We start from the raw sequence: 9,504 nt of genomic DNA, 5'->3' as shown, positions 1-9,504 counted from the left end.
CTTTTGCCGCTGAGCTAAATCCCCAGCCCCTTGCATCTTTGAAAATAACAAAAAAATCTGAGAAAGCAGATGAGAAAATCTGATTGAAATCTACATACCATTGATGTGGGATGTTTTTCTGTGTACAATCTTTAATTTCTCTGGTCTATATTTTCCTTTATTTCAGGAAGTATATTTTCCAGTGTATTGAAATTTCTGTACATTTTCAAAATAATATGAAATAAACATCGGTCTTGGGAGACTCAGGTGCAAGGCATGGAGAGTTCTTAGACACATCAGAACAGACACAAAATAATTCCAATTGTGATGGTCCTCAAAAGTTCTGATTGGTTTTAAGAAACAGTGTGTTGACTGTAGAAACAATGAATATATCACTGATTAATAAAAAGCAAATTATATTCTACTGTCTCATGGTCAGTGTGATCTTTAGTGTTTGATAACCCAGCATATGAAACAAGTATAACTTAACTCTTTTCTGAAAGTGGTTTGTCATTTATGCCAACGTTTTGCTTATTCTCAAGGATAATCTGAGCCAAATCTTGACATTTTAGAGAAATTTTAAAATGGAAGTGTATGCACCATAATGTAGCACATGATATAGCACTCCTAATTTAGTAGATTTTAGATGATTTTTTTATTTTAAAGATGATTACAATATAAGGAACAATAGATAGTACTGGGATATAAAAGCTTAACTTCATCATGTATATGTGCATGTTTGCCTGAATTTGAAGGCTATCAGAAAATTAGCATGCAGGAGATGTATACTTGAGTATCTATTTTTTATTTCTTAATTATTTCCTGTTGTTTTGGTTTAGATAACTATGGCATGTGATTCACATGGAATTGAAATGCATATATTGTTATCTATAATGTGATGCAATTGTTTTATAACTTATTAACCCATAGAAATAATAAAACCAGTGAACTGATGTAGGTACCTGCACAATGATAAGATGAGTAGAGGCTTGCCTGTGAATATTGATTAAAATACAACTAAAAGGTTGCTTTGTGGATAATAAGTTCAATCAGAGTTTTCTAGTTCTGAGTAGGAAATGCTGTTTTGAAACATTGTATTTAAAATTTACTTTACTAAATTGGCATAAAATAACTCATTTATAATCTTTTTTTAAAGGTAGTTTTCAACCTCACATTTTTAACCCTGGCAACTGAGGCACTTACCTGTGGTGAATAGATCTTTGGTAGCTGAGCACCACGTCGACAGCATATTATTATGTAAGATAGAATTTGGGAATTAAACTCTCTGAAGCACCTTCCCACAGGCTTTGGTGATATGTAAACATGTGATTAATTACATTTATGTTTCTATATTTCTCTGGTGTATACATGAATTTTCTTAAACAGAAGTTGAGCTTTAATTCTTTGCTATTGTCACTGACATTATCTATGTCATGATGAAAACTGCAAATTTAAATTCTAGTCAAAAATGACAATATACGTTAGTTTTCTTCAGGATATAACCTGTATCATCCTTATCCAGTTAAAGCAGAATTTCATGAAATCATATAGGTCCCTAATCATCTGCAAGTCCATTTAATTTTTCAAATTTTTCCACGTTTAAAACTCTTCCACCATTTGAGCGGAGTAATACTACATTTTAATGATATTTTTGAGATATGGCTTAGGAACTTTAAATATTACACTATTAAAGTAAATAAATTTTGGTTTTAGTATAATCACAAGCTTGAGAAACCACCAGGACTGTCCATTTCCAGAACATCTTTCAGCACCTCAGTACAAAACAAAAACCAAAAACCAGAAAACACACCTAGCAGTGTCCAGTCCTCTGAATCCTCTCTCAGGTCCTGGCAAACCTTATTCTCCTTTCTGACTTTGATGGTGTACGTAGGCCAATCATCAGGTATAAACAGGAATATCCCACATGCCATTTTATACTGCTCTTCTCCTGGCATAATATGTTCAAAATTTCTGCCTTTGGGGACCCTTTGCAGAATTTCATTCCAACTCGTGGCTAGATAATATTCAATTTTCAAGAATATAACACACTTTAATAATCCATTTGTAATTTGCTGTTTGTCTAGTTTTTTCTTTTTTACTTTCATGAATCTCTGAACATCACAACTCATGGAAGCTTACAGGCCAGTTTTTTCAGCCGGCATTCTCATGCCCTGCTCTCCCACTGCTCGGTTCACCCATGGTGCGCTGATTTCACTGTACCCTATAGTTCACACTTGGTACTTCAATTTCTGAATTGTGTTAAGCATATTCATAGAAGAGTTTTTCTATCACATTTAGGTCTTTAGAAATGAGACCAACGTGTTCTATTTTTTTATTACTCCCTACAGTCTCTAGTAAGACAACTTACAAGGTCATTGCTGACTACATGTTGTTGCTAAATATTGAGGCTCTGTATAACAGAGAATAGTGAGGCAAGTCTAGAGTCACACGGGTATCGAGGACTTTTCCCCACTAAAATATTTCAAATATGCAAGGATGACTCACTTAGGACTTGTACACAAATAACTATCTTTCTCAAAAAGTTTCATAGGGCCGGGTACTTAGCTCAATGGCACAGCACCTACCTGGCAAGCATGAGGTCACGAGTTCAATTTTCAGTACCAAAAAAAAAAGAATCTCCCCCAAACTTTCACAATTTTTATAAAAATAACTTCATTTTCTATTTTCCATGGGAATTCTTTGTAAAACTGAGAATTATAGGAAGATTGAGTTCTATATCCACAACAAATAGTGAAATTCTCAACTTTCTTTTGATCATTGCCTACCACTGTGGTATCTGCTGTCTGGGCTGTGTCAAAAGATCCTAGAGCTAACTCAGCTTGTGAGTTTCTGCTTTCTTTTTGCTGAATTGACCCCTTTGTCATTACAGAGTCACCTTCCTCTCTCCTTTTTACTTTTTTTCTACTTGAAGTCCATTCTGGAAGAAGCATGTTACTCCTTTCTTTTCTTCAAGTTTTGCAGAATATCTTATTTCATTCATTTCCTTTCCATCTGTAAAATATTCAGTGAATTTTTTGCAGACAAAATATAGAGCGTGCCTCCATTTGGTTTTCAGTGGTTCTTGGAAGCATTGTGAGTGCCAGTAATGACAAGTAACAAACAAACTATTCCGGGTACCAGGTAGCTAGTCACACAGCAATTGACAAGAGCAAATTCTAGCCTACTCCTGGAGTACCAGGACCAAAGCTTCCAAATAAATTATAATGAATAACATATTCCTTGAGTTTCAAATACATTTAGTTGCTCTGTTTTATTCAGAGAACTTTATTTACATTTAAGATAGTTATTAGTAGATAATGTCTTACCACACCTATTTTATCACTGGTTTTACAGATTTTAAAAAAATTTTTCTAGTTGCTTTCTTTATTTTTCCCATTTGTTCAATATTTGTGATGTTCTCTAGCAGTATGGTTTGATAACTTGCTTATTTCCTGTTTGTCCATTACAGAGTCTTGCACGAGATTTAGACAGAAATATTAGAGAGATATTGTGACCTATCCAAACCTACTCACTCTAAAATTCTTTCCTGAGATATTAAGCCTTTCATATTTTTCTTGAATTTCCTTTCCATTTCAAATGATAATTTGTATTCCAAGTCTCTCTGAAATCTTAGATATACTCTGAAGATGACATAGATGACTGAGACTTAATTATTAGAGATTAAAAGATTAGAGATTATTAGAGATTAATTATTAGAGATTAATTATTAAAGATGAATGAGTCTTAATTATTAGAGAGAAGTATTAGAGAGATACAGATTAGCATGAGGCTTAGAGAGAAACATCTGTACATCATAACCCTTTTTGAAGTGACTGCAACTTATAGCTGTGAGCATAAAGAAAAGACAAACAAAAATTAAAATAGGTTTAATAATAAGAAAATTCTCTTTCTTCTCATATTTTGCAGTTTTGATATTCTTTTTATACCTTTATATATTTCCTGTCCTTTAATATATCAATGTAATTACTGCTCTTTTAATTATATGTATATGTATATAGTTTTACCATGCTTACAGTATTGAAGAATTTTGATTTGTTTGCATAATTACATTTGACAATGACTCCAGTACTTTCCCAAATGTTGTTCTGCTCATTTATGTCTCTTTCTCCCAGTTTGTAGAACTTTCTCTATAATTTTCTGTAGGATAGGTCGGGGAGTTATATTCTCCCAGCTTTTGTTTGCTCTATTACATGACTCATCTTTATGGATAAATTCTTTTTTATAGAAACACATCCCTCTACATGAAGTAGCACTGTGGCTTAGCCTTACAATCCAGCATTTATTTTTCAGTCTCATACGACTTTCCTTTTTAGCTCATTCTCTCTAGCATTAGGTTACCTCATGTGAACATTCATTTAACTTTCCAGGCACACTTTCCTAGGTGTCAGATGCACCAGCCATCAAAGCCGCCATCCCAGCCCTGGAAGCTGCAGTTCCTGTCCAGGGTTTTTGCAGCAGCCTCCGCCAGAATTTAGCTGTGTGCTTGCAGATCATGATGTTTCAGGCTCTATATACTCTTGAGAACACTTTTATGACCCAGAATTTAATTTAGTCAATATTTGCAAATTGTTTTTGAAAAAGTCATTGCACTTGTGAACATCTTATAATAGTTAACTGCACACAGAGTTCCACCCTGGAGAATGAAACAAAAGTAACTCAGGAGGAATGATTACTTTCTCTACAATACTTTTCCTCTGCATATAATCTTAATGAAAAACAGTCTATCGTAAATTTATAATTGCTTTGCCCAGAATGTAGACTGAGGTAGATATCATGATAAAGAAGCAAGAGATTGTTAAATGAGACTTAATGAATAACCCTTGGAGAAGGGTGGAACACACATACAAACTATGACAAGGTAAGAGAGAATATGTCATCTTCAGAGTATAACTAAGATTTCAGAGAGACTTGGAGTACAAATTATCATTTGTTTTTATTTTTATTTTTTTATTTTTTTTATTTTCAAATTATCATTTGAAATGGAAAGGAAATTCAAGAAAAGTATGAAAGGCTTAATACCTCAGGAAAGAATTTTAGAGTGAGTAGGTTTGGAGAGGTCACAATGTGCACCTATATGCGTGAGAATTAAAATCAAGTGATGATGAATCTTTGTGAACTATATTTATTTTCTTTGACCAAAAGAGGATTCTTATCACGTCTGTGATTTGTCCATTACTGAGAGTACCTATGAAAATGTTTGAAAAAGGGAATGAAAAAATGAAAGGATGTGAGAAGTGGAAGGTGAAGTGAAGGATGAATCTTCCTCTGAAACAGATATTAAAACTTTCAACTCTAAAAGAGCAAGCAAATGTGCGTCACACAAGAAATGTGAGAGAGCCCCAGTATAGTAAGAGGCACTCACAGTCTTCTCTATTTGGGAGTTCTCTATCCACTGATTTGGAGGTTATCCATGTTAAATTAACTGTCGAACAGAAACAGAAATTGAACATTGTTCAAATTGCTTGGCCCATTTCTTATATTAAGACGGCCTTTTTTGTTAATTATTTTTCTAAAGGCATTTTTGACATCCTTGTTTCTTAAGCTGTAAATGAGGGGGTTCAGCATGGGTATAATCAATGTATAGAACACAGAAGTCACTTTGCCAGTGTCCATTGAATGTCCTGCTCTTGGGCGCAAGTAAATGACGATCAGAGTGCCGTGATATATGGTGACCACCATCAGGTGTGAAGCACAGGTGGAGAATCCTTTCCTTCTTCCTCCTGCTGAGCCTGTTTTAAGGATGGCTGCTGTAACACACACATGAGAGGAGAACTGTTAGAAGACAAACAGCTTCCTCCAAACTAGCAAACACCACCAGAATGATGTCATGCATGTACGTGTCAGTGCAGGACAGAGATAAGAGTGGAGAGGTATCACAAAAGAAGTGGGTTATTTCCTGGGAGCAGAACTCAAGAAGGAAAGTGTTAGTGGTGTGAATAATTGAGCTTACAGTGCCCCGAGAAATGCTCCAAGTGCGAGCTGGCCACAAACTCTCTTAGACATAATCACAGTGTAATTCAGACATAATTTACACTGTAATTATCACAGGTTGCAGATTGCCATATACCTGTCCTAAGCCACTGCAGCCAGGAGGAAAGATTCTGTGTCAACCAAAGAGCAGAAAAAATATAACTTCACAGCACAGCCGTTGTAAGAAATGGTCTTCTCATCAGAAATCAAGTTCACGAGTAACCTGGGGGCAATGACAGAAGAGTAGCTCACGTCCACGAAGGAGAGCACGCGGAGGAAGAAGTACATGGGGGTGTGCAAGTGGGAGCTGACTGAGATTAACAGAACCATGCCAAGGTTCCCCACCAAGGTGACAGAGTAAATGGAAAAGAACGCAGCGAAAAGCAGCTGCCGAAGTTCTGGGTGGTCGCTGAACACCACGAGGAACTCCGCGGTCACAGTGCTGTTCTCCGGACGCGTCATCCGCAGCGCTTCTCGGTGCCCGGAGAGGGCATAGAGGAAGGATAGAACGGGTAGCAAGAGCTGGACGCTAACCAAAGAGAAGAGAATCAAAGGTCAAAGTCATCAAACAGTGACTCTAAATCCACTCGAGCATTCTCACAGCAATGAGGTGTGTCTATAGTTAGTGTAGTTTAAAGCATACTTTTTAATTTGTACAATTAAATCAGGAATATATCACTTGTCTTCTTTTCAAAAATTAATTAAAAATTACATTTTGGGTGTACGTAATGATCACATTCATGGTAGGGAACTTGTACTTGTACATGATATATCTTACTTCCTTTTTTTGTCCCATTCCCTTCCCCTCCCTCAACCCTTCTTTCCCTCCTTATTTACAAAAGCTTTGTTTCCATTTTTTCTTCTTTTCTCTTTTTTCTTTTCCCTTCCTTCCTTTTGCTCACCCCCTTCCTAGTGTCCTTTGCCATTTGATCATTTTCTTCCCATTTCACAATATCTATTATACATTTTGGACCTTATTTACACTTTTGGTTCCTCACAGCAGAGAAACAATGTGGTGTTTACATATGCTTGTCCAATTTATGTCATTTGAGTGTGGTCTCAAGGTCCATCCATTCATTTGGAAATGCTTTTTCCTCCTTTATGGCCAATTAGTATTCCACTGTATTAAGAGAAATCTGTATCTTCTTTTTTTTTTTTTTGGTTTTTCTCCGGTAACGGGAACCGAACTCACGACCTTGTGCTTGCCAGGCAGGCGCTTTGCCGCTGAGCTAAATCCCCAGCCCCTGAGCTAAATCCCCAGCCCCTGTATCTTCTTTATCAATTGATCGGTTGATGGACATTTGGGCTATTTCCAAGACTTAGCTATAACAAACTGTGCTACATCATGAGGAGTGTACATATATCACTGTACTATGATGTTTTTAATTCATTTGGGAGATATCAAGAAGGGGAAGAGCTGGGTCAAATGGAAACTCTAATTTTGTTTTTTTGAGGAATCTCCACTTTGATTTCCACAGTGGTTGCACCAGTCTACACTCCCACCAACAGTGGAGAAGGGTTCCTTTTTCCCTACAGCCTCTCCAGCATTTGTTATTGGTTGAGTATTAAAACAGAAACACTAAATCTGCTGAGAGGAGAAATAGGTAGAACTCTTGAAGACAATGGTGTAGGCAAAGACTTTATGAACAAAAGGCTGATTGCACAGGAAATACTACAAAGAATCAACAAGAGGGAGCTCATTAAAAAGCTTTTGCAGAGCAAAAGAAATTGTCAACAGAGTGAAGAGGCAACCACAGTGTGGGGAAAAGTTTTTGTCAGCTATTCCTCAGACAAAGGACTAATACCTAGAACATATAAAGAATTTTAAAAATCATAACTCCCAAATTTAAAGACCCAATCCAAAATGGGCATCTGAAGTGAATGCACACTTCTCAGATGAAGAAAAACAACCAGCAAATAAATATTTGAAAAAATATTCAACATTGCTGGTCATTCCTTAGATGCAAATTAAAACAATGCTGTAATTCCATCTCACTCCAGATAGAATGGCTATCATCAAGAAATCAACCCATAACAAATTCTGGTGGGGCTGTGGAGAAAAAGAAACCCTTCTCCACTGCTGGTGGGAGTATAGACTGGTGAAACCACTGTGGAAATCAGTCTGGAGGTTCCTCGGTAAACTAGGACTAGAGGTCCCATTCAATCCAGCTATTTTCTTTTTGAGTATTTTTCCAGAAGAACTGAAAACATCATATCACAGCAATATATGTTCACCCATATTTATAGCAGCACAATTTGTAATAGTTAAATCATAGAAGCAACCCAAATGCCCATCCACTGGGGAATGGATGAAAAAGTTGTGGTACTTTTATATGATGGAATATTTATTCAGCTGTAAAGAAAGATGAACTTGGGGATTTTATGGGTAAGTGGACACACCTAGAGACCATACTCATAAGTGAAATAAATTGGAACCACATGAGTAAACACCATATTGTCTCACTAGTGTAAGAACCTGAAAGAGTGAATAAAATCTAGGAGGTACAATAGGTATTGTGAAAGGGAAGGAAACTGCTTAAAGGAAAGAACAGCTGGGATGAAAGAAAGAGAAAAGAAAGAAAGAAGGGAAAAATATGTATATATGTATACACAGGATAGCTAAGATAGTTGTACTACTGATTTCTATTGCTTTATTGAAAGGAACAGTTAATGTTTAATTGTTTGATCAATCTTACATCCCTATATTTGTTTATCTGAGTAACTAATTTGAAGATATCAATATGTAATACAACAACCATTGCTAATTTCCTACCACCTTGTCTGAAATTCTGTATTGTTTGCATTGTTTTTCTGTTATTTTGTAAATGTATGTGTATCTGTTAATATGTCTTCATTCTTTTATCTTTAAAATAAAAAAGATGTGCTTTGTACATGTACCAACTCAACGTGCGGAACGTGGTCATTATATGCTGTGCACATGTAACTAGTAAAAATAGAATAGCAGCACTCAAAACACTAGCTTGCTGCTGTTGCTTTTATTGGAAACATCTAGAAGATTTCAAATCTGCAGGACACTGGGCACATTTACTATCAAGATATCAGCCAGCTACATGTACCATAAGCACCTATAAAGAACATGACCGAGTAAAATCCCACCCAGCCCTACATCCCAAGGTTATAGGAGTATTTACTAGGTCACTAGCTTTCACTTACCTTTTAATTGTACCGTTGCTACCCCAGTTCATTTTCTTCCTTCAAAAAACATTTTGATGTGTAAGGAACAATTCAAAACAATCCATTTCAACATTTATTATACTGCATGCAGGCCAGGCCTTCTGTGTTCACAGAAGGAATTTGCGCCTCATTTAAGAAGGCTCTGTTTTCTTTGGATAAGCAAGACCTAGTATGATTTAATTTGAGGATTTTGAGTCAGCTTTTGTTTGATCTCACATAAGATCACAGGGACCCAAACTGTGATATCTAAATCTCCCAATGGAAAAATCTGTGAGCAATTAAACAATTCCACTAAGGGATTCATTAAACATAAAATGAAATGATGTAATATGTTTGCCT

At 36.0% G+C, this 9,504-nt stretch overlaps 1 pseudogene; it reads right to left on the bottom strand.

The window, feature by feature from the left end:
* Positions 1 to 2,207: 2,207 nt before the first annotated feature.
* LOC102015038 lies at positions 2,208 to 9,176 on the bottom strand (annotated as a pseudogene).
* Positions 9,177 to 9,504: the final 328 nt, after the last annotated feature.

This window comes from Chinchilla lanigera, unplaced genomic scaffold (assembly GCF_000276665.1).
Source record: "Chinchilla lanigera isolate Chin_1 unplaced genomic scaffold, ChiLan1.0 scaffold00110, whole genome shotgun sequence".
Lineage (NCBI taxonomy): Eukaryota > Metazoa > Chordata > Mammalia > Rodentia > Chinchillidae > Chinchilla > Chinchilla lanigera.
The sequence above is the reverse complement of the archived record's forward strand: the minus strand, read 5'-3'. Positions and strand labels throughout refer to the sequence as shown.